Source organism: Silene latifolia, chromosome X, assembly GCF_048544455.1.
Source record: "Silene latifolia isolate original U9 population chromosome X, ASM4854445v1, whole genome shotgun sequence".
NCBI classification, from domain to species: domain Eukaryota; kingdom Viridiplantae; phylum Streptophyta; class Magnoliopsida; order Caryophyllales; family Caryophyllaceae; genus Silene; species Silene latifolia.
Genome location: NC_133537.1, coordinates 222,924,111 through 222,946,949, shown reverse-complemented (window position 1 = coordinate 222,946,949; position 22,839 = coordinate 222,924,111). Strand labels below are relative to the sequence as shown.

At 40.8% G+C, this 22,839-nt stretch overlaps 1 long non-coding RNA gene across 4 annotated transcripts in view; it reads right to left on the bottom strand.

Annotated features, from left to right (window-relative positions):
- The window catches only part of LOC141623819 (uncharacterized), a 39,672-nt gene extending 17,911 nt beyond the window's left edge, over positions 1–21,761 (bottom strand). For 3 of the 4 annotated variants that reach the window (XR_012533661.1, XR_012533660.1, XR_012533659.1), the window contains exons 1-2: positions 21,641–21,761; positions 15,954–16,024 (exon numbers count right to left, since the gene is read on the bottom strand). This is a non-coding gene — a long non-coding RNA (uncharacterized LOC141623819). Of the gene's footprint in view, positions 1–1,469; positions 4,621–15,953; positions 16,025–21,640 lie in introns of those variants that run through there. The other variant, XR_012533662.1, reaches the window with a different exon arrangement.
- Between the last annotated feature and the right edge of the window lie 1,078 nt (positions 21,762–22,839).

The following is a 22,839-nucleotide window of genomic DNA, read 5'->3' as shown; positions in this document are numbered from 1 at the left end:
AAGATCTTCTGTTTGAATATGGCAACGTGATTTTGTGAATCAGAGGTTCCATCATAAGTCTCATGGATGGGACGGTAAATTTCTTGGGGAGATCAATCTTTGCAATTTCATCTGCAAAGGGTGAATCAGCGAAGCTGTCAACTTCTACTTCAGCCACAGGGTCTGGCACTCCAGGTATATTTTCTATTTTGTTGTGGAGTTTTTTAATTTCCTGAAGCATGGCCATCATTATTGCTGCTTCTGTTTTGTTTGTTTCATCGTTGGGAATGATTTGGGTGCCGGATGAGGTATCCTTCTCCGGAGTTCCAAAATTGGAAAAGCCAATGTTTTTGATAACGGATGAGAATGGGGTTCCTGGCTCGAATCTGTTCTTGGAGCCTGAAGCCAGATTTTCCAGTTTTTTTCTCAGGTTAGACTCAGATTCCTTGAGCCTACTGATTTCAGCCTCTGCTTGGACTGCCTTTTCTTGAATTGTCTCCAATTCTTTGATCTTAGCTAAGGCAGCCGTCAATTGTTGTTCTGGGTGAGTTCTACCATTTTTGTATGTGAATATTAAATGAAGAATGGTAAGAGGAACTTTTTTTGATCAAGGAACTAGATGCCCCACGGTGGGCGCCAATTGTTTTGGCAGGATTTTCCCTGAATGGATCCGGCTCTGATTATTGAATAATAAGGGTATCTAGTTCAACAAATTTAGAATAAAAGTATGAATAAATAATAGGAAAGAATTATGGATAAATAATGTTGTTTGTATTTCTTTGATAGGCTGATCACAATTTCTTGTATACAATTGAGTATATAGGAAAATAAGAGGTAAATTATAGATGATTTTCTGAATGATTATTAGATGATCTTTACAATTGTTCAACCATGCTATTTATAGCCTTCAAATATTGACGTTGGATGCATGCTTAACGTTCTCTATGATCGTTGGAGTGGTTAGCTGGAAAATAGGGCACATTTCCTATTAATTCGGTTGACTTGTTCTGCTTCAACAAACTTCTGTTCTTATCCTCTTGCACGTTTTGATTTATGGAGATAATATGGTCTTTGTAGTTGGACTTGGTCTTCCTTGAGAATAGGACGTGGGCATTTGCTCTTATATATCCGTTTTGCTGCTTGTTAATTTAGTCCAGCCTGCTTGAGTGTCCTGCCAGGCTATTCTGTACTTACCATCAGGCTTTTCTTCTAGGATTTAGTAGCTTGCTTATCTTGTGGTACTCTTCATATGCCAAATAGTAATTAGATTTGTCCGGTCCCTGGTTGCCCCAATCAACCTAATAAGGTCAGGCTAATTTGAAGTCCGACCAGGCTAAATTGGGCCTAACAATAACCGATTACATTTAATTATGAATTAACAGATTAATTCGTCCAAGCTAACATTACATACATTTAATTAAATATAACTTATTATATTCAATTTACGAATTGACAGTTAATTCGTCTCAACTAATATTATTTAATCTTCATTAAATAATTGTCTCATCAACACATTGACTAACTGTTTAGTCATATAAGGCATCAATGTGATTATATTTCTATAACCACATTTCTCAAACACATCCTATAGGTGTGACCTTTAGGGACCAGTTGATCACCGCCATCTGTATGATAATTAACGTCAAACTTTCTAGCAAGCCAACCGTTATTAGGTAATCATTAATCAACTAATTAAAATACAAAGTATACCCTTGTGAACCTGTAAGAGATTTACAAATGTTATCACACTAATTTGTGGAGGACACAAGCTCCAACAATTGTCTACTCCCCTTTGAGGTGGTAGACTCTCATTTTGTCTCTCGGGCCACTTAGCAGCGTAGTTAGCCCGAGTCTTGTTCACCCTCGGTTCTGCTGAACTATTGGGTACTCTCCAAGATTGCGTCCCCTGTCTCGGCGTCGGTATCACCCACATTGCCAAGATCCGAGGGTTCACGTTGTCCTCGTCCCCATCCACGGTCTTCACAACGAAAGACCCAATTAGCAGCATCGAACCGCCACTTGGCTTTATCACTGCTAATGCTCTCTTAAAGAACTGCATCCCGAGTACTAACTTGAAGTCGTCTAACGGAACGGTGGTGAAGTCGAGCTCCCCTGCCCATTCACCCACCTGAATCGTGACCTTCTTAGCCACTCCTTGGACACGTCTCATCTTCCCATTAACTGGCTTGAGGCAGCTGTTCGTGTCCCTCAGAACTAGTCCCAATCGATCAACTTCCTCGTTAGTCACGAAGTTGTGGGATGCACCCGAGTCGATCTTGGCTCGTGCTTTCCTCCCATTCATTATCAAGTCCACGTACATGAGCCCGGTGGATTTCTTGGCGAGGGGTTCTTCCAACTTCCCCATCGCGCTTATCCTGTGTAGTGAGCTCATACGTGGCTGGTCTTCCTCATCACCCGAGTCTTCGTCATACTCTTGGTGATAATCAGCCAGCGCCCCGTCAAGACGCTCTTGAGCCCCCTTTGGCATATTTTGAATCATCGCGTTGAACTCGGCCTTGTTGGGACATTCGGCCATTCTATGAGGACCCTTGCACACAAAGCATGCGAACGGTTTCTTTGTTGTAGACGCAGTTGAGTTTCCCACCTTTGAAGATGAGCTTGTGGGCGAGTTCGAACTGCTCGCCACTTAAGCTTGGCTCCCCTGTGAGTGAAACCGACTGTTCCCAACCAAAATTGAACTTGCTTGTGGCTTCCTTCCGTTTAACCCAATTTGAGGCGCACCAGTATTCTCCATTGGGGCCACCTCTCGAGGTACCTCCCGCTCCCCGTGGAAATCGAGAAGACGCTCTGCAGCCGATATGGCTGAAGATAGAGTCTTGGGGTTCTGTCTCATTACCTCCTGTTGAGCCCACCTGTTCAATTCGTTGACGAACTCGAAGGTCCTGTTCGTCTCGGTCATTTCCGTAATCTGGAGCATGCACACTGAGAATTCTCTCACATAATCCCGGATTGATTTGGTGTGCTTTACTTCCTTCAACTTCCTCCGAGCGACAAACTCGGCATTCTCGAGGTAGAAGTGATCCTTCAAAATCCTCTTGAAGTCGGTCCACGATGTTAGCGTAATTGTGCCCACTTCGATCTCCTTGTACCTAGCCCGCCACCACATCTTGGAATCGTCCACCAAGTACATACTTGTCGTGTCGACTTTCCCTTCTTCGTCGAGCCCACTTACTCGAAAGTATTGGTCCATATCGAAGACGAAATTATCGACCGCTTTTGAATCTCTCGCCCCATCGTAGGTGCGAGGTTAGGGCGCCTTCACCTTACGACCCCCTAATGATTTCCCGTCATTGTCCACCGCTTTCAAGAGCGTGGCGCAAGTGTTCTCTAGCTCCTCGATCTTTCGATGGAGATGAATGATTTCTTCCGACTGATCATCGGGGATTGCCTCACTGATCGCTTGGATCCGGGTCTCCATCCCGATCATTGTCGACTCGAAGCCACTAACTGTCTTTTCCAACCCCTCGAGGATCTCCCCCATTCAGATCACGATGCCCTCGAGTTTTGGGAGCTTATTATCGAACGCGTCCTCTAAGTATCCCACTCGTTCCTCCATACTTTTTCCCATTTTCTCGATTCCGATGAACAAATGCGGCTTGCAGAAACCCGTCCGAAGACCGGGCTCTGATACCAAATGTCACGGTCCGGTACTTTTGCCGGATCGTGGTGCGCACCCTTGCCCAACTCTAGGGCAAGAATGAAATCAACAAGGGTCTCGTACTAGTGAGGGATCGCCCACTAGCACGTTTCTCGGGACTCGAGGTGTGTGCCGGGAATCCTAGTCACGATTATCAAAGTTCGGCACACGAAAGCAATAAAAGTAAGCAAAACGATTATTGTAAGCAAGTGACAAGCAATATCAAGCTTAAAGATGAGAAGCGGTTGTTTATTGACTAGCACCTCTCATAGAGGCAAATTTGATAGTTTGGTCCTGGTAGCAGGATACATTGATTGTGCAGAATAGCGATATATTTTCTAAACGCCTAAAAACATATCTTAAACTAAAAACGAGACTCCAAGATTCGACACGCAGGAAGTAGTCTCGGAGTACTAAATGAAACTAAAAACAGAAATGAAAATACATAAGCGGAAATATAAAATCAAAGGGCTCGAAGTGAAAGGACCGCGCGCGCAATTCTCAGGGATTATGCGGCTAAATGTGCGGCTCCTTACACATAGGGACATGTTCTAAGCTTGATTCCGCTTCTCTTTGGTTCATTCCCGCAAATAGGACAAGAGAAACCAAAGTAGACAATTCGGGTGACATTTTTAGCTTAATACTACGATATATGCATAGAAATTCGTGCAAATACGGTACAAAAAATCTATATAAAATGCACGCATCATCAACAATCTAAAAACCATAATAAAATAAAAGGACGACATGCGAATAATATAAAATAAACAATGAAATGAATACGAAGTCACAATGTCACGGTCTCAATAATATGTCGCAAGTAGTCTGTTCCGAGGCTCTCAGTCCAAGCTCAACCACACCATGTGGACTAGCCACGCCAGATCCAAGGCTAACTCCTTACACCATGCCCTGCCTGTCCTATCCAAACCAAGGTCCACGGCCCTTCAACATCCCCGTGCCCGGCCTTTCCAATCTCATCTCGTCTCAATAAAGTAATTTGCAACAACACAATATAAATATGATTGCAAAGTATATAATTCCACAATGTCAAGTTCCTTACCCAAATAACGATAAGCCATGCAAAATGAAATGAAAGACATGATATAATATAACATGCCAGGTTACTTGATAAAACAACATCCAACAAATACAATGATACGTGCCTAATGTATAGTCTTTTTAGCCTATTTCAGCACGTATTTCTATGCATTTCTATACTGTTTTTATGGTATTTTGCCCCGAATTGGCTACTTTGGTGTATTTTGTCCTTTTTGTAGGAATGATCGCGAAAGTAGTGGAACCATACTCCTTTTTGTCCTTTTTGCATGCATTTAGAGGAGACGGGATTGTCCCAGAGTGAGATGATGCTGCATTTGGAAGCGTCGTGGCACGCATTACGAGACACTTGGGTGAAGACGTGAACTGGAATGAAGAAGAAATCAGTCGATCGAGTTGTTTGTTGGTCGATCGAGTGGTTTCTAGACCCCCTGACGCTCGATCGAGCTGTCCCTTAGTCGATCGAGTAAGCTGCACAAGACCAAGTCCTCGATCGAGTAACCTGTTGGTCGATCGAGTAACTTCTGCTGAGATGTTGGTCGATCGAGTGGTTTAATCCACTCGATCGAGAGGTTTTCACGGGCATGGGCTTTTAATTAGTCCGTGTGTTGTTTATTTCTGCAAACCTTAGTTCTTTTTCTATTTAAAAACCTAAGTTAATTAGGTTAATGCATCTTATCTTTCATACTAGAAACTACTGTATTTTGCTACGTTACTTTGTCTTCTCCACTGTTACTTTTATTTTCGGATCATTATTGCTCGGATTCAGTGTTCTTTATGCCGGATTCGCTCAGATTGTAATCCTTCCCTTCTCTTTATTAATAATAATCATTTGTTGCTTTAATTTCTTGTTTATGTTATCGTTCTCCTTTGCCCTAATTTCCATTATCGCAATTTATTGTTATTTCATTATGTCTTCTCTTTGGGAATTTAATTCTTTGTTAGTTTAATTACGAACATGAGTAGCTAAACCCCTTCATGTTGGGATTAGGGAATCTGCGGTAGGAAAATGACGATGTAGTGAATGAATTAGATGAACTGATTAAGAGACTCTGTCACTATAGCAATTTAACTGTAATTCCCGACCTAGTTGAGTGCACGCTTCTATGTCACCCATTAAATTGGCTAAAATTAATCCTGGATCGAAAGATTGGACTAAATAGGCCTGCTATAAACAGTAGACTACCCTAATAAGGACGAAAGTTAAGTTAGTGGTATTTTAGGATAGAAAGTGGACTGAAAGGACCTTTTAACATCCGTCTCACATTAGTTAAATCGAGTCATTTGTTTCTTGAGTTATTGGACTACCGTAGTGAACCGAAATCCCGGCATGTCCCTCTCTTCTTGATAGTTTAATCATATTTTATTGCTTGTTTACTCTTTGCCTTATTTCTCTTTCCTTTCAATTTCGTAGTTTAGAGCCAAATTCAACCAACCCCCCAATTGTTACCATAGGATTAGAAATAGACAGCTATAGTTGCATTACCTCCCTGTGGAATCGATACTCGACTGCCTCTGCTACATTTTAGTTGAGACCGTTAGGTTTTATCTTTGATAGGGTTGCGATAGCCGTGTCAAATTTTGGCGCCGTTGCCGGGGAGGCGATTGTTCAAATTATTAGTTGCCTTATTTTTAGTCCTTTTCAGTCTAAGGGACACCCGTTCCTTGGACTATTCTTATTTTCTGTTGTAGTTTCTTCTTATGCGCAGGTCGCAAGGTGGTCCACTACTACCATTCGATCCAGAGATTGAAAGATCTTTGCACGTAAAGAGGAGATTGTTTCAAGATCAACAGCTAGAGAAAGAGTCTAGTTCTCGTTCCAACTTTTACGAGAACGAACTGTTCGAGGACAACCCACCGTCTTCTCCAGTTTCTAATTCATCAGTTGAAACCGTTATCTTTCCAGACCTTCCCGAGATGGCCGAAGAAGCGACCATTGCCAGTCATTCTGAACCCACGGTTGAGGATCTTTACAAGGGGTTCGAGCTACCAGGGGAAGCTCGGAAATTCGAGCCGAAACCTTCTTACCTCAATATGGTTGAGAAGAATCAGTTCGGTGGGGCTGCAAACGAGAATGCAACGAAGCACATGGAGACTTTTATTGATTATCACGCTCCATACCCCCACCCGCCGCGGCGTGATACCGATTAGATAAAAGAAACCTTGTTCATCTTCTCACTCCGCGATGCTGCGAGGGAGTGGTATAGGGATTTGGACCGAACTGCTCATGCCATAACTGATTGGAATTCATTGGCTTTAGCGTTTTATAAGAAGTACTTTTCTGCATCAAGGACTATTGCCATTAGAGCTCAGATAACGAGTTTCAAACAAGGGCCTGACGAGAACTTTCACGAGGCATGGACTCGATTTAAGAAGCTAGTTCGAACCATACCGCACCATGGTTTCGAAAAGTGGAGTCTATGCAATCATTTCTATAATGGATTGTATGACGATCAAAGAGCCATTTTGGATGCTGCAGCCAATGGCCGGTTCGCTGAAAACTTGGGAGCAACCAAAGGGTGGAAGATCATAGATGATTTGGCCATCCATAAGGCTGAATATGGGAACTCGAGAGGAAATCAAAGAAGAGCTGCTGAGTCTTCTTCTGTCGCTGCACTTGAAGCCCTCACTGCAAGGTTTGACAAGTATGAGCTAGGAGGAGTTTCCAAGGGGGGCATGTATCAGGTTAATGCTGTGACAGACGGTCCTTTCGTCTGTAGAAGATGTGGTGGAGAGGGACATGTTTCTGATCATTGTCCCAGTCTTTTTGAGCAATGCGCTGCCTTCCAACATTACAAGCAGAACAACAGTTACTACGAGCCAAATGTCCACCCCAATTTGAGGTGGACTAGCCAGAATGTACTCAATCCTACCGCGCCTCCGAATCAGCAGCAGCAGCCATATATTCCTCCACACCAGAAGCAACAAGGCTATCAGAAGCCTCCATCATTTAACCCTCCTAACCATGGTACTTCGTCATCTAGCGGGGTGAGTGAATTGAGCGAGTTAAAGACTATGATGCAAGCTATATCGAAGCAATTGCAGCTGAATGATCAACAAAATCAACAGCAAATCGCGTCACATAAGGCACTTGAGACTCAAGTTGCCCAACTTGCTGCAAATCAATCCTCGAGAAAGCCGGGTCAATTACCGACTCAAAATGAGAAGAATCCCCACGAGACGGTAAACCTGATAGAATTGAGAAGCGGTCTTTCTTACGAGGGACCAGAAGTGAAGAAATCAGACCCTAGGGAAGCCATAACTGATGATGAACAGTGTTCTGTCAAGAAAAAAGGGCTCACGACAAAGGAATTACTCGATCGACTGAAGACTGGTGTTCGATCGAGTGAAAATGGTGAAGAAAGCCCTCGATGGAGTGGTTGTTCTGCTCGATAGAGTGAACAGGAAACTGAGGGTGGTCGATCGAGTGGTAATGTTACTCGATCGACTGATTTTGATGAGGAAATTGCTCGATCGAGGGAGCATATTGGTCGATCGAGTGATATTGATGACGGGAAGCTTATTCGAGAGCCTGCTAGTGCTCGTTTAAGCGAGAAATCACCGGAAAGACCTCGTTCAAGAGGTAAGAAGCGTCCAAAGGATACTGAACTTGCACCGGAAGACACTTTGGAAGCGAGAAACAAGGGACTCGAGATACCAATCACGGTTCCCTTCCCGAGGCGGCTGCAGAATACCAAAGTTAATCAACAGTTTGGCAAATTTGTTGAACTGTTGAAGAGCTTGGAAGTCTCTGTGCCGTTCACTGAATTGCTGGCTAAGGTACCCTCTTATTTAAAGTTTATGAAAGAAATTTTAGCACGTAAGAGGACTATTAACGACAATGAGACCGTAGCTTTGACTGAGGTAGGGTCAGCCCTATTTCAAAATAAGCTACCTCCTAAGCAATCAGACCCGGGCAGTTTTTCGATTCCGTGTCACATCGGTATGCAATTGATTGATAATGCGTTATGCGATTTAGGCGCTAGCGTAAGTGTCTTACCTTTGTCTCTGGCTAAGAGACTTGGTTTGACAAAGCTGAGTTGCACCAACATGACTGTCCAGATGGCCGACCGTAGTCTGTCACGGCCATTAGGTATAGTAGAAGACGTACCTGTTCGAATCGGGAAGTTCTTTATTCCCGTTGATTTTGTCGTCTTAGATATCCCCGAAGATGCACACACCCCTATTATTTTAGGGAGACCATTTTTGTCCACTGCCCGTGCAGTAATAGACGTCGGGGGTAAGACTTTGACCTTTCAGGTAGGGGATGAGGAGTTGATTTTTCATCAGTCCAAGTCCCGGAGAGCTCCCATGCAAGCTCAGCCTTGCAATGCTCTCTCTTCTATTAGTCCTATTATTGACACTCCAGATGAAAATTTGGAGAACATTACTGTTATTGCTAACCCTCCGCCTCATACTGAGAGCAAAAAGGAGGAAAGTTCGTCTGTTTTCCTTGCTGCAGGTACAGATGAAAGCAAGAAGGGAGCTGTCAGTGGACATGGTGCTACCATTATCAATCAAACTGGAGCCAAGGATGCCAAAGAAGATGACAGAGGAGCGAGAACGAAGAAAGTTCGAACCTACGTGGATTGGAACTACATTCCTCCTACTGTTGCAAATAGTGATTCAAGCTCATGGAAATTAAGGAGGTCGGTCGATCGCCGAGGTGACGTCCTCGATCAGCCCACGAAGGGGCTACGAAAGTTGATGAGAATTAAACGGGAAATGCCCCGTGTAACAAACTGTAATAGATAATTTTTCTGAACTTCTTTTGAATTTGCTTTATTGCGTTTTAATTAGGACAATTAGTTTAGACAATTTTTAGCATAGACTAAGACTATAGACTGTGTTTTCTGCGTATTTGGTATTTTGGGATGTGTTTGGATGTGTTTTATGCAGGTTTGGGGAAGCTTCACGCAATTCAAGGAGGAAAAGACGAAAATTTAAGAGCCTTGAAGAGGAAAGCGCTCGATCGAGTACTCTTTGTACTCGATCAAGGGAAACTATGGTCGATCGAGTAGTTTGTTTACTCGATCGAGAAAAGCCAAAGAGGAACAGGTCGATCGAGGGGATGTTTACTCGATCGAGTAACGGGGACATCAAAAGTCCTCGATCGAGTGATTAAAAACCACTCGATCGAGTGAAATGAACAGTGGACACGGGAGTTTTCTTTCTTAAAACTCTTTATTCCTTATTTCTATTTTCATTTCACCCTAATTTCCGTCTAACCCTTCCCCCTAATTGCGATTTCCATTCCCCCAAATCCCCATTTTCTTGCCCAAATCACCAAATCCGCCACCTACAATTCCTTCCTTCCATATTAATCTTCAAAAGCCCCTTGTTTTCCCTCTTATTTGTGCTCGTTTTCTCGGTATTTAAGGGGAATTAGGGTTTGCGGGTTTTTCGACTAAAATCCGCCTTTGTTGCTTGTTTATTTGAAGTTTAATTGCTATTGTAGGATCATCATCATCAAGTAAGTGTTTCATTCACACTCTTTGCATTTTCTCTTCGATTAATTCGAATTTCTTGAGGTGATTTTGAATTAGGGTTCGAAAAATCCATGTCTAGTCGAAGTTTTTTCGATTTAATTGTGTTTATATACCCTTAATTAGCTTGCTTGATGATCTTATCCCAATCCCTCACTGCTTTTGCTTGTTTAATTCGAAATTTGCGCGAGATTTCCGCGATTAGGGCTTCTAAGTCGATTTTTTTCGGCTGTCAGACGGTCTTTTTGTTGCCTTGCTTGTTTAACCTCAGTTCTTTCTTACTTATTGCTGTTGTTAACTGCTTTTTACCGTCCCCTATCGCCATTACTTGATGTGAATTACTGGGAAATCTTGTGTTGTGAGTCAGAATCTTCGATTGCTAGGAGTCTTACATGCTTCCATATGTGGTTTTCATGCTGTGTTAGCCCCCTTAGCAGTCATTACGTTATCATATTACCACCACTCACGTGCTGCCTTTCGAATTTGTTGAGGATTGTTGGATTTTATCTGCTGGAAGTCGAATTTTTCGACTGATAGGGCCTTTATGTGCTGTCACATGTTGGTTAACGTGTTGTTTTAACCACGGTTAGCAGCTGTTCTCTTATCATGCCTTTTATCATGTTGCAGGATGGACGCCAGTTCCTTACCTTCTACTAGTACCGCTTCCAGTCCATCCACGAGCGAGTCAGTGGCCCCTGCTGTTGCCACTGGCTCCACCTTAGTGACCACCGCGGCCTCAGCTGTTACTTCTACCCCTGCCAGGCCCCTCACTATGCTGGAAAGAGGATTCATTCCCGTTTCCGGCGCACCGTATGGTGCCACCCAGCCACATCAAGCAGTGGCTAGTCGGCTAGCCATTACTTCCACCCTTCCAGGTTTGTTATTCTGAGAGGAGCTCTTACCCCTTTACCGGGGATGCCCACGGTACGTTTTGTTTCCACGGCTCACCGGACTCGGTTAGCCGCTTTACTTCGTTGCCCTCTCTCCTCCACCCGTTTCCTTGCGCGGACTGACCTAGAAACCTTAGGAATTTATGAGGAGGTCTGTAGTTTGCTGAACGGGACGTGTATGTCGGGTCTGATTACCTTGCAGGAAGCTACTATTCGTATCCCTACTTACGAGTTTTTCAGCTCCTACTCTTTTGACACCGACTCTTACGATGCCAACCCCTCTAGTCCTTGCATTCACTTTCGACTCCGCAATGAGTCGCACCACTGGACTTTGGCCAGGTTTGGGGAGGTCTTAGGCCTAGTTAGTGACGGCCCTGTAGACCCACCTCGGGATCTCCTTCAGCCACTCTGGGCTGCACTTTCTCACACTCCCTTCCCCGCACGGAAGGGAGCTCACGTTCACTTACCTGCTCCCCGTTACTACTTGCGTCTGATAGGAGAGACCATCTTTGGGCGACCTGAGCCCAATAACGTGACCAACACTGAGCTAGCGATTCTCGCGGGGTACCTCAACATTGACTACGGTACCCCGTTTGTTCTAAACATTGCTTATTTGGTAGCTCAGCATTGGAACGGAATTGGGACTCGGGTCAAGACTTCTGTTGTCTGCGGCGGGCTAGTGACTAGGATTGCCCGCCATCTTTACCCCGCTGAGCCTGGACTTACTGCGCCCGACAGGCAGGCTTACCTTGACTTGGCTGCCATGGCTGACTTCGCCTGGTTCCCGAAGGTGAAGGGCGCGAGGACGTGGAAGATTTGTGGTTCCATGTCTGTTACCTTGCCGTGCCCTACCCTTCCTCCACTCTTACCGCTCCCGTCTGTTGCTGAGGGGAGCGAGGCCACCTCCACCCACCTACCACCTTACCTTCACCCCTACTTCTTCTTCTAGGAAGAGGAAGCGGGAGGCCGGAGCGACTTCTAGCTCTCAGGCTCAGACTCAGACTCAGGCCCAGGCTGGGCCCACACAGACTCCCACGCCTGCACCCCCACTTACCCCTCCTCCTTCTGGTTCGGCCTTGCCGGCCAATTTTGTTTGCCCTCCTGTTTTAGGAGCGCCCGAGGTCATGGACCAAGGGCGTCGTGATGCCTTACTTCTGGATATGTGCAGGTACCTTACTGAGATGAGACGGGATATGGCCTTGGCTGTATTCCCGCTCTACGAGTTCCATATCCGAGCCCGGCGACCGATTCCAGAGGGGTGGCCGCATCCCTCCTTCTACCGATACCCAGCGGACGGGTACCCCCCACTACCTTCTGACTCGGAGGAGGAGGTGGAGGAGACACCGGTAGCACGAGAGGTGCGGTTGCGGGCTGAGCAGGCGGCACAACGAGCTGCCAGAGAGGAGGCGAGTGACCCTCCGTTTACACCGACTGCGGATGAGGTGGCTGGAGATGACGATTAGAGGCCCCCCCTGTTTGTTGCTGGTTTGGGGAGACCGTTTGTTGAGTCGGAGTACCTGGGAGACGGCGGTGCCGACGACGAGTAGCTACTGGTCTACTCACTTCCCGATTTTAAAATGGTTTGGGGAAGTTCGTGTTTTGTATGTTCTCTCACTCTTTTTATTTCGTCTCCTTTATTTTTATTTTGTTGGTTGTATACTCCCATCCCCCATATTTCTGCTGGTGTATGCTGGAGGACAACGAGGGCGTTGTCCGTTTTGGTTTGGGGAGGGTATTGCATCCTTTTGAGTCTGCATCTGCATTTGTTTTTGCATTCACATTTAATTTTTCAGCTTGCATTGTTGTTTATTTTCAATAAAAATATCAAAAATCTAAAAAATTAGAAAACTTCAAAAATTCAAAAAATTTCACGTTTATTTTTGCATATAGGTTGAGTCGGAACGGTAGATTCCCGTGATGAAATTGCACTATAACTTGTCATTTTACTTGAGCCTTGCACTTTTATTGATAGTTATTAGCTTTGTCATACGCATGATCTACGAATTTCTGTTCAAATATAAGCTGACTGTTTAGATTTGACCTATAATCTGGCAAACTACTTCAAAATTCTGAGTTTTAGAGCCATAACTGGTGACATTCATGACCAGTTCATTAGGAATTTTGAGAGTAGTACTCCTTGCATAGCATGTTCGTCTCATTTGCACATTTATGACATTCAATTTCTCGTCAAATGCACATATTCGGGTTTGTGGTTGGTGTCACATGCAGGGAGGGTCTTGCAATTCCCCTTTCTTTATATCTTTCACCCATTTAGCTCCACATTAGCCAAAACTTGCCTTTTTGACCCAATAGCTACATTCCAAACTGAGCCTGCCTAGTCAAGCTAGTTAGTATGTTCTTTTGTGGTATATTTTCTATTGCAGTTTGGTCCGTAATTCTTGTTTGGAGTTGGTGTTTGTATTAAGGAAGGAGGAAAAAGAAGAAAAAAAAAAGTAAGTATTGAAAAAAAAAGAGAAGAAAACGTGAAAGAAAGAAAAGAAAAAAAGAAAGAAAAAAAAAGCTGAAACGAAAAAGAAAGAAAGAAAAATTGTGAAAATAGTTGTACCCTCTTGTCAGAGTTGAGAAGATGTTCGAAGATGTACAATCGAAAAGGGTTGTTGTTTCAGTTAGTTGTTTCAAACGGTGTCTTTAAAAGGGAAGTTTGTGACCGTCTGACTCCTCCGTTCTATCCCATATTTTTTTGAGGAGATTGTGCTTTGAGTCTAGTGAGTTTTGTGCCAGTTGAAGGGCACTTGTACTTAGTTTTTCAGTCAGTTGAGATCCGGATGGTTTCATTATGGTCCTGTTAGGAACTAGCTTGACGCTCTTACCTCCACATTTCCATAACTTGTTGTGCCTTTTCTCACCTGGACCTCACTATTCCCATATTATTTGCAAACCCTCGGCTGTGACGGACATTATCGGTTGGAATTTGTGCATTAGTATTTGAATTGTCTTTCATTTTTGTTGCATGCATGTTATGTAGGTCGCAGATAGGTGAGTGACTGTCTTTTCTTCCCTCTTTTACATATAACATTTGCCCTTTGCTTCATGAGAGAAGAGTGACCACGTGAGAGTCCAGTTTTGTTGGTCTTGCAAGGTCGATAGGTCAGCTTTATTTCTGAACAGCTTATAATTCGTTTGCGTATTGACTGCTTGGCTTTAACTGTTGATTTTTGTTGCATTAAATTGGTTCAAGTAGACAAGTTAAGCTAGCTCTGAGTTATCATTTCTGTTCCATTAGTTTAGTTTTGAGTTTACTCGAGGGCGAGTAAAGGTTTGGTTTGGGGAGAATTGATACGTGCCTAATGTATAGTCTTTTTAGCCTATTTCAGCACGTATTTCTATGCATTTCTATACTGTTTTTATGGTATTTTGCCCCGAATTGGCTACTTTGGTGTATTTTGTCCTTTTTGTAGGAATGATCGCGAAAGTAGTGGAACCATACTCCTTTTTGTCCTTTTTGCATGCATTTAGAGGAGACGGGATTGTCCCAGAGTGAGATGATGCTGCATTTGGAAGCGTCGTGGCACGCATTACGAGACACTTGGGTGAAGACGTGAACTGGAATGAAGAAGAAATCAGTCGATCGAGTTGTTTGTTGGTCGATCGAGTGGTTTCTAGACCCCCTGACGCTCGATCGAGCTGTCCCTTAGTCGATCGAGTAAGCTGCACAAGACCAAGTCCTCGATCGAGTAACCTGTTGGTCGATCGAGTAACTTCTGCTGAGATGTTGGTCGATCGAGTGGTTTAATCCACTCGATCGAGAGGTTTTCACGGGCATGGGCTTTTAATTAGTCCGTGTGTTGTTTATTTCTGCAAACCTTAGTTCTTTTTCTATTTAAAAACCTAAGTTAATTAGGTTAATGCATCTTATCTTTCATACTAGAAACTACTGTATTTTGCTACGTTACTTTGTCTTCTCCACTGTTACTTTTATTTTCGGATCATTATTGCTCGGATTCAGTGTTCTTTACGCCGGATTCGCTCAGATTGTAATCCTTCCCTTCTCTTTATTAATAATAATCATTTGTTGCTTTAATTTCTTGTTTATGTTATCGTTCTCCTTTGCCCTAATTTCCATTATCGCAATTTATTGTTATTTCATTATGTCTTCTGCTGGGAATTTAATTGCTGTTAGTTTAATTACGAACATGAGTAGCTAAACCCCTTCATGTTGGGATTAGGGAATCTGCGGTAGGAAAATGACGATGTAGTGAATGAATTAGATGAACTGATTAAGAGACTCTGTCACTATAGCAATTTAACTGTAATTCCCGACCTAGTTGAGTGCACGCTTCTATGTCACCCATTAAACTGGCTAAAATTAATCCTGGATCGAAAGATTGGACTAAATAGGCCTGCTATAAACAGTAGACTACCCTAATGAGGACGAAAGTTAAGTTAGTGGTATTTTAGGATAGAAAGTGGACTGAAAGGACCTTTTAACATCCGTCTCACATTAGTTAAATCCGAGTCATTTGTCTTTGAGTTATTGGACTACCGTAGTGAACCGAAATCCCGGCATGTCCCTCTCTTCTTGATAGTTTAATCATATTTTATTGCTTGTTTACTCTTTGCCTTATTTCTCTTTCCTTTCAATTTCGTAGTTTAGAGCCAAATTCAACCAACCCCCCAATTGTTACCATAGGATTAGAAATAGACAGCTATAGTTGCATTACCTCCCTGTGGAATCGATACTCGACTGCCTCTGCTACATTTTAGTTGAGACCGTTAGGTTTTATCTTTGATAGGGTTGCGATAGCCGTGTCATACAACCAAAGAGCTCGTCATCAAATCATACCATCATGCTAAACAACCACAATGTAGCCAAACAAGCACACGTTATAAACCCCGCAAGTAAATGTTGAGTAGCTAGCCTACCTTTTAGCAAAACTCCGTCGCAGCAAATAAACACAAGATAGTTAAGAACGGCTCCTCTACGAATTCGTGACCTAAAATAAACATATAGTGTACACATTACAATTCATTTAAGCCAACAAACTAATATAATTAATAGTACCACTACTACTAATATCGCCTCTTATTAATTTAATGTCAGATTAAAAATGTTTATCTTACTAATAGATGAGTTAATATTAGGTTACTAAATTAATGTATAACGATTAACAATACGATCATAAAAATATATTAATGTGCTTAAGTCCACGTCTAAACCCACCATGGACTATTACTCCATACTAACTGCACACTCTCTTATCTATAGTAGTCCATAACAACACAAGCACAACACCTCACTCTTTGCCTACTACTTCGTACTTCACCACGGGCATGGTACCACCATACACAATCCTCAAAACCATCCAGACAGCAGCACAAACTGCCTGTAACCGCCACAATAGCAGCCTATACACGGTTTCCATACAGCTCCCTTCTGATCCATTCACCATGTATAAGACGGTCTTAAGACTGTTGGTGATTTAAGAGTAATTACCGATTTTCATTTTGCGTAATTAAGGTTGGTTCGTTAGTGGGTAATTTCTGAATAATAAATTGCAAGTTCGGGAAAATACGGAGAGTATACTTGCATAATTATTTACGGAATTACGGTTTAGCATTCGGACGAATGACTATGACGGGGGTCTCGCTGCCCGGTCAGCGAGTCTGGGTCCAGGGGCGAAGCGCCCTGGTTTAGGGGTTCGGGGACGCAACGTGGTCCCCGATGGGGGTTCGGGGGCAACGGCCCCGAAACTTTGGAATTAATTAAATATCGCGGGAAACGGAACTTAATTCCGTGTCTACACTGAATTAATTTCAAGGGAAATTAATTCAACGTATCCCTGGTTGTGAAGAGTTGTAACTCTTCACAATAACTCCCCTCCCTTCCCTATTTTCTCTCTATATAAACAAAGAGGAAGAGAAGAAGAAATAGATAGAAAATTCTTCTGACATCAACAACGTTTAACAAACTGCACACAATATTTCTATATTACGTCTCTGATCTTTGAGTGCCAAAGACAGAGGGGACCGTCTTATCTCAGTAGAAAAATTCGGTACAACCCAGGCACAAGAATAAGGGTCGAATTATTCTATTAGGAAAGCAAGAGTCGATTCGGTCCGTATCTGTTTTGTCAAATTTATTGTTCGTCAAATTCAATCCCTAACAATCTAATAGAACAATTTTGAAATCTTTTAAGATGACGAATGTTAAGGAAATGACAATGAAAGTTATAAACTGGACAAGTTTGAGGGTATTAATGGAATCCGTATACGAGACGATGTCGACATATGGAATTGGGGAGGTTTGTTTGCGGTTTGATAAAGATGCCAGAATGATTCTAGCAAAGTTGAGGGTTAATTAATTTGGTTAGAAAATTGAATTCATTCCTGGTGGTACGTATGTAATTGTATGCATCAAGTTGAATATGATGATCATAAGGCAATGTTGGCAAATTCAATATGGCAACCTGGCTAAAGATAAGTTTCCTTGCATTCATTTTAACACACGGTATTATTCAGATTATGACAAAACAAAGTAAAAATAGAAACCGTGATTGTATATTGTTCTTTGTTCTTGCCTTAAGATAAAGGAATCGTCTTATCCTACAGAGATTTCGTGCAACCCAAAGGTTATACGATATCAAAAGTTAGATCATCACGGACGTTTGACGTTAGTGTTCTTGAATTTGTTTTGGAAAATTGACATAATGAAGTGGAACTATGGACATGGGATGAGAATTGCAAATTGTTCTGGATGTCATGTTGGTTAAACTGCCAAAATGGAAGCACCATGTGAGATAAGTAAAAGGAATTTGTCTTTCTCTATATAATTTTGATATTGCTTAGGACCAAGTTTAATTTGTCACATTGATGTTCATTTAATTCCTCCTGGTATTCATCTTGTTTTATCATGGTGAAAATGGTAGTTATCAATAGCATATTTGTTTGATACATGATGATTTCATGTATGGTAACAGTGGTCTTATTATGATTTATGCATGATAACTGCTTTCATGATTTGTGTTAATAGGCAGAATAGCCATCAAACTGTGATATGGTTAACATTTTAACATGTTTGTCCAATGAACAACTGCTTGCAAGTTTTGATAATTTAATGATGATAAATGGCCATACATGTTAGAGTATGTGGTAAAGTCTTATGCCATATCATGTTATGGTGTGACTGGAGATTATTGATTATCACTTTCTAAGTTGAGATCTGTGATAATATCATTTGACAATGGCCGTGATTAATTATTATTAATGGTTCGTTTGATCGTAAATTCTCACAAGTGTATATGTCTTATTGATGACATTGTTAATAGTGGTTATACTATGATTTGTAGATATTTGGTTTTAATATCTATGTTTCATGTTTTGTTAAATTGGCATTGTTCACAAAATCACAAATGGATGATAATGACACCGGTTATGGTATGATCATGATAGTTGTTATTGTTATTTTATAATATGACTATGTACTCACTTTAAACATGTCAAGTATGTCTTGTATACGTAATTTATATCTTGAGTCTTTAGATAATTCTTTTTTGACATTGAGCATGTTTAATTAATGAGTGGTTTATACTTAATATGGTGTAATATTAAGTGGTTATCTTTTTATGTCTATTTATTATATATGGCATGTTTAAGAGTAATTTCTTTGACTCGCAATTCATGTGATGTTACAATAGTTGAGTACTATCAATTATATGAATTGTGTGTGTACTATATAACAATAGTGGTGTACTATTGAATGTACAACAAGGTCGTAGTTGTGAATGTCTCTAATGAATCATTATCCTTGATAAGATACACTCGTAATGCTGAAATAGAGCTTATAAGACAAAGATGCTTGTATGGCTCGTTAGCAAGTGTATGTATTGGTTTTGGATGGTGTCAAGTTCCGGTTCATGATGACGGTTCATGGTGACTTGAGACACCCTAAGTTGATCAAAGGAGACGTTGGAGAATCAACCATGCAAAAGGACATATTTTATGTCGTTTTCATCTCATTGTTGTTAGTCCTTGTAACTTATTTAGGGAATGTTCAATGAGATGGGTTTTATTAGTTTCAAACTTTGATAAAAGTTGATTATTGAACAAGAATGGTGTATTATGTCATGTTGAATATGTTTTTAACATATATATTCGTTTGATCAATTGGTTTAAAATTGATCTTGGTTCTTGTTGTGATTATTAATGTGTAATAACTTTATGCTCACATGAATATTAGAGTGAATAATAGTTTATTAATGATGTTTGATTATTATATGTTTTAATAATCGTGTTAAATTGATTATGAGTTAGCATTTGTGTTGACTATGATTTAGTTGATCGAGTAACATTTTGTATTTGATGATTGATAATTTATTCATATTTTTTTTTTGTAGTGTTTTCACTATGTTTGTTTGTTTTCTAGTAATTATGCTAGTATTGTATGTACAACTTTTGACATGTCCGGTAATGGAACAATCTTTTGTTGTAGGATGAATGACAAGTTAATCTTTGGTAAACAAAAGATGATTTAATTACCTTGTAAAAAGTGGTTTTGTCATCGTGTTCTTCTATGAAGGACATGGTAGAGGTAATATGATCCTTAGTATTAGGATCAAGAGTGAAGAGTATGATTATTATTCTCCAGTTAATATTCCCAAGGGTTGAGTATGACGGTTTTATGTAACAGTAAAAGTGAATTGAAGTCAAGTCATGACTCGAGTTTTCACATGGGCTTAATTATTGCACTTTGACAAGTTGAGTAAGTATACTAGTATAGCTAGTACTCATCTTTGGCAAGCGATTAAGCAAGTGTGAAACTGAATAAAGTAAACCATGAATTATGGTTTGTCCTATGTCATTTTTCCTTTGGTTTTAGAGGGATAGTATTTTGCAAATTGAAGTACCAAATGTAGAAGGTGATTTTCTACTAGTGGTAGTGTATTTTACTTGGGAAAGTACCATGAGTATATGGATTTCCAAGAAGCGAATTTGCATTATGAGTTTGACATTGGAGTTGGTATGCGTAGTGTTAGCATAGCCTGTTAAGACTAAGTAGCTAAGGAAATTAATTAATCTACGGTATTACTTAAAAGTATTAGACCAATTTCATTCTTGATTTTTTGATAGTGAATAACGGTGCACCAAGGTGTTTGCTATAACACGGTTTATGGACTATCATAAATAAGGATGATCTTGGTTGTCTTTTGTGAGATCTCATTTTTAGTTGATCACTTTGCATAAAGGGTCAGTTAGGGACTTGGTTATTAAGTCGGTTGACGGGATGGGTCTAAAACTCGTATAAGATCCTTGGCGATAGGATACCCAATTCCCCTCTAATACAACGTTAGAGGCTGAATTCAATGTGGAAGGCCTATTGTTAAGAGATTGAAGCACACAATAATTTATATCCCGAGGTGTGTGCTTAGACTTGCATGTTGTAAGGTTGATCTTTTGAAAAAGTGTGTTTGCAAGGACACGATGAAAAGAATCAACCTATATGAACATGAAGTACAGCCGCTTCAAGGGAGTATGGGTTTGACTCCTGATATGTTCATGAATAGATATGGGACACTAGGCTTGTATTTAAGTGTCGGTTTTTGTAATTTTAGAAGTAAATTAGTTTATGTGTGAGTTATCTTCATGTATTCAAAATGGGTAGAAAGGGTTCAATGCTTAGTCACACCCCGATACTCGAATATTTGGAATGTGTAATTTCACTAAGTGGAAATTCAATCTTCGTGACATTTTCATTTATGCATAAATTGGTATGTTTGTTAGCTTATTTAAAATCTTGAATTACGCTTAAATGGGGGAGGAATGTTGGTAATTTAAGTGTAATTACCGGTTCATTTTAGCGTGTTTGGGTTTGGTTCATAGATGGGTAAGTTCGTTATAATATAATGTAAGTTCGGGTAGTACGGAGTGTACACTTGCATAATTATTTACGAATTTACGGAATAGTTTTCATTTGAACAACTATGATAGAGGGGATTCGGGGCAATACCCGGGAAACTTTGACGGGTTTTAATTCTCACAATAGACATTAAATATGTCAGGATTTGTGAAAAGTGACAACTGTTCACAAATACATTCCCCTGTAACTTTCATATCTATATAAATAGACATGGATTGAAGATGTTTGAGACAACAGAAAATCAAATCTTCTTCTTTTTGCATCAAAGAACGTATGACAAACTACTCAAAAATACTTCTTAATTATATCTCTGTATTCTGTGCCGAATACAGAGGGCAACCGTCTTATCTCAATAGAAAGTTCGATACAACCCAGGCACTAAAATAAGGGTCGAATTGTTCTATTAGGAAAGCATAGCGATTCGGTGCGGTTTAATTATTGTCAATCCTTATTCGTGCAAATCAAATATCTAACAAAGACGAGCTATAAGATGGTGTAACAATGAAATATAACTTGTCCTAATACCAACTAGACTAACCATACCCCTATCCTTGGTTAATTTACACAATTCAAACCGTCTCAACAAAGTATAATAAAAACCCCTAAATTTGGTCTCTAGGGTTACGAAAATTGATTCCAAAATACTACATAAACTAAGCTAGTAATTAAATTAGATAAGAGGATAATCTTTACTTACGAATTAGGATGAAAAAAAGCTAAGAATCGTCCCCAAAATCAGATCAATGAACCACGTATCCCTTCGACTTGTCCGTGTTCGTCGCTGCTTTCTCACAGGTTTCTCTTTTTTTTTTTATGGTGGTTAATGAAAATAAGGTAATTAGTTTTTCTAATTTGGAGTATTTATATTATGGACCATTTGGACTGCTATTAACCTCGGCCCAAACCAAGGTAAGACATTTTTTTTTTTTACAAAACCGTCTCACTTATTAATCCCGACTCATAAAAATTATTAAAATGAGATGTAAAATGGTAATTAAATTTTATAAAAATTACGAGTATTACACTACCGTCTTAGGCTCACATATCCATAGGTGCCTTGGCACAAACCACTTCTATACCATTTACCCATTTGTCACCCTATTGTCCTTGATACATGTACTTTTATCTTAATTGCGAATGAAGCAAAAGAGGACCCATTTTGACAGAATAGAGAACAAGGGGAACCCAAAACTCGGGTTGTTTAAAGGAGGCATAAAACACAACTAAAGCAAGAACAAAACTAAGACTAAACTGGGCTAGGGATAGAACAGTCCCAGAAACTGTTTAGCTTCATCTCGTCCTCCTTAATCCATCATTAGCACGGACGGACGAGGGAGGCATGAGGAGAGCTCAAAGTGAAAAAAAAAGAACACAAGATACTTAACTAAAAAAGATGTAACAGTCCAAGGGACTGTTATAAAAAAAAATAGAATAAGAAACAAACTTATTTTTGTGAGGCATGTTTTCTGATTTTTTTTAGTAACATAAAAGTAAAAGGATATGACTTGAACAAGATCAGATAAGCTAATGTTCAAGAATCAGAGGTTATCCAAGCACACAAGTAAAGGACACTACTATCTTATGAGGTACCCAATCACACAAGCAAGGATACACTCATGATGTGAGTTCTCCTAGCGCACAAGCAAAGGAGAACACACGACTTACATCCGTAGCAAGGAAGCTTTGCCCAAGCACAAGCTAAGAGCTAAAATGGGTTTATAAAACCTCATATATTCATTCTTCAAATCTGATTTTTACAAGGATGTGTGATCCCTATATATAGAGCCTCACTTTACATCTTGCCCCTCCATCTAAAAGTAAGATCTAAACGCTACAATTAAAAGGAGAACAATACAAAATAAGCTAAAAAATGTACATCTAAGGCTGGTCCGTTGA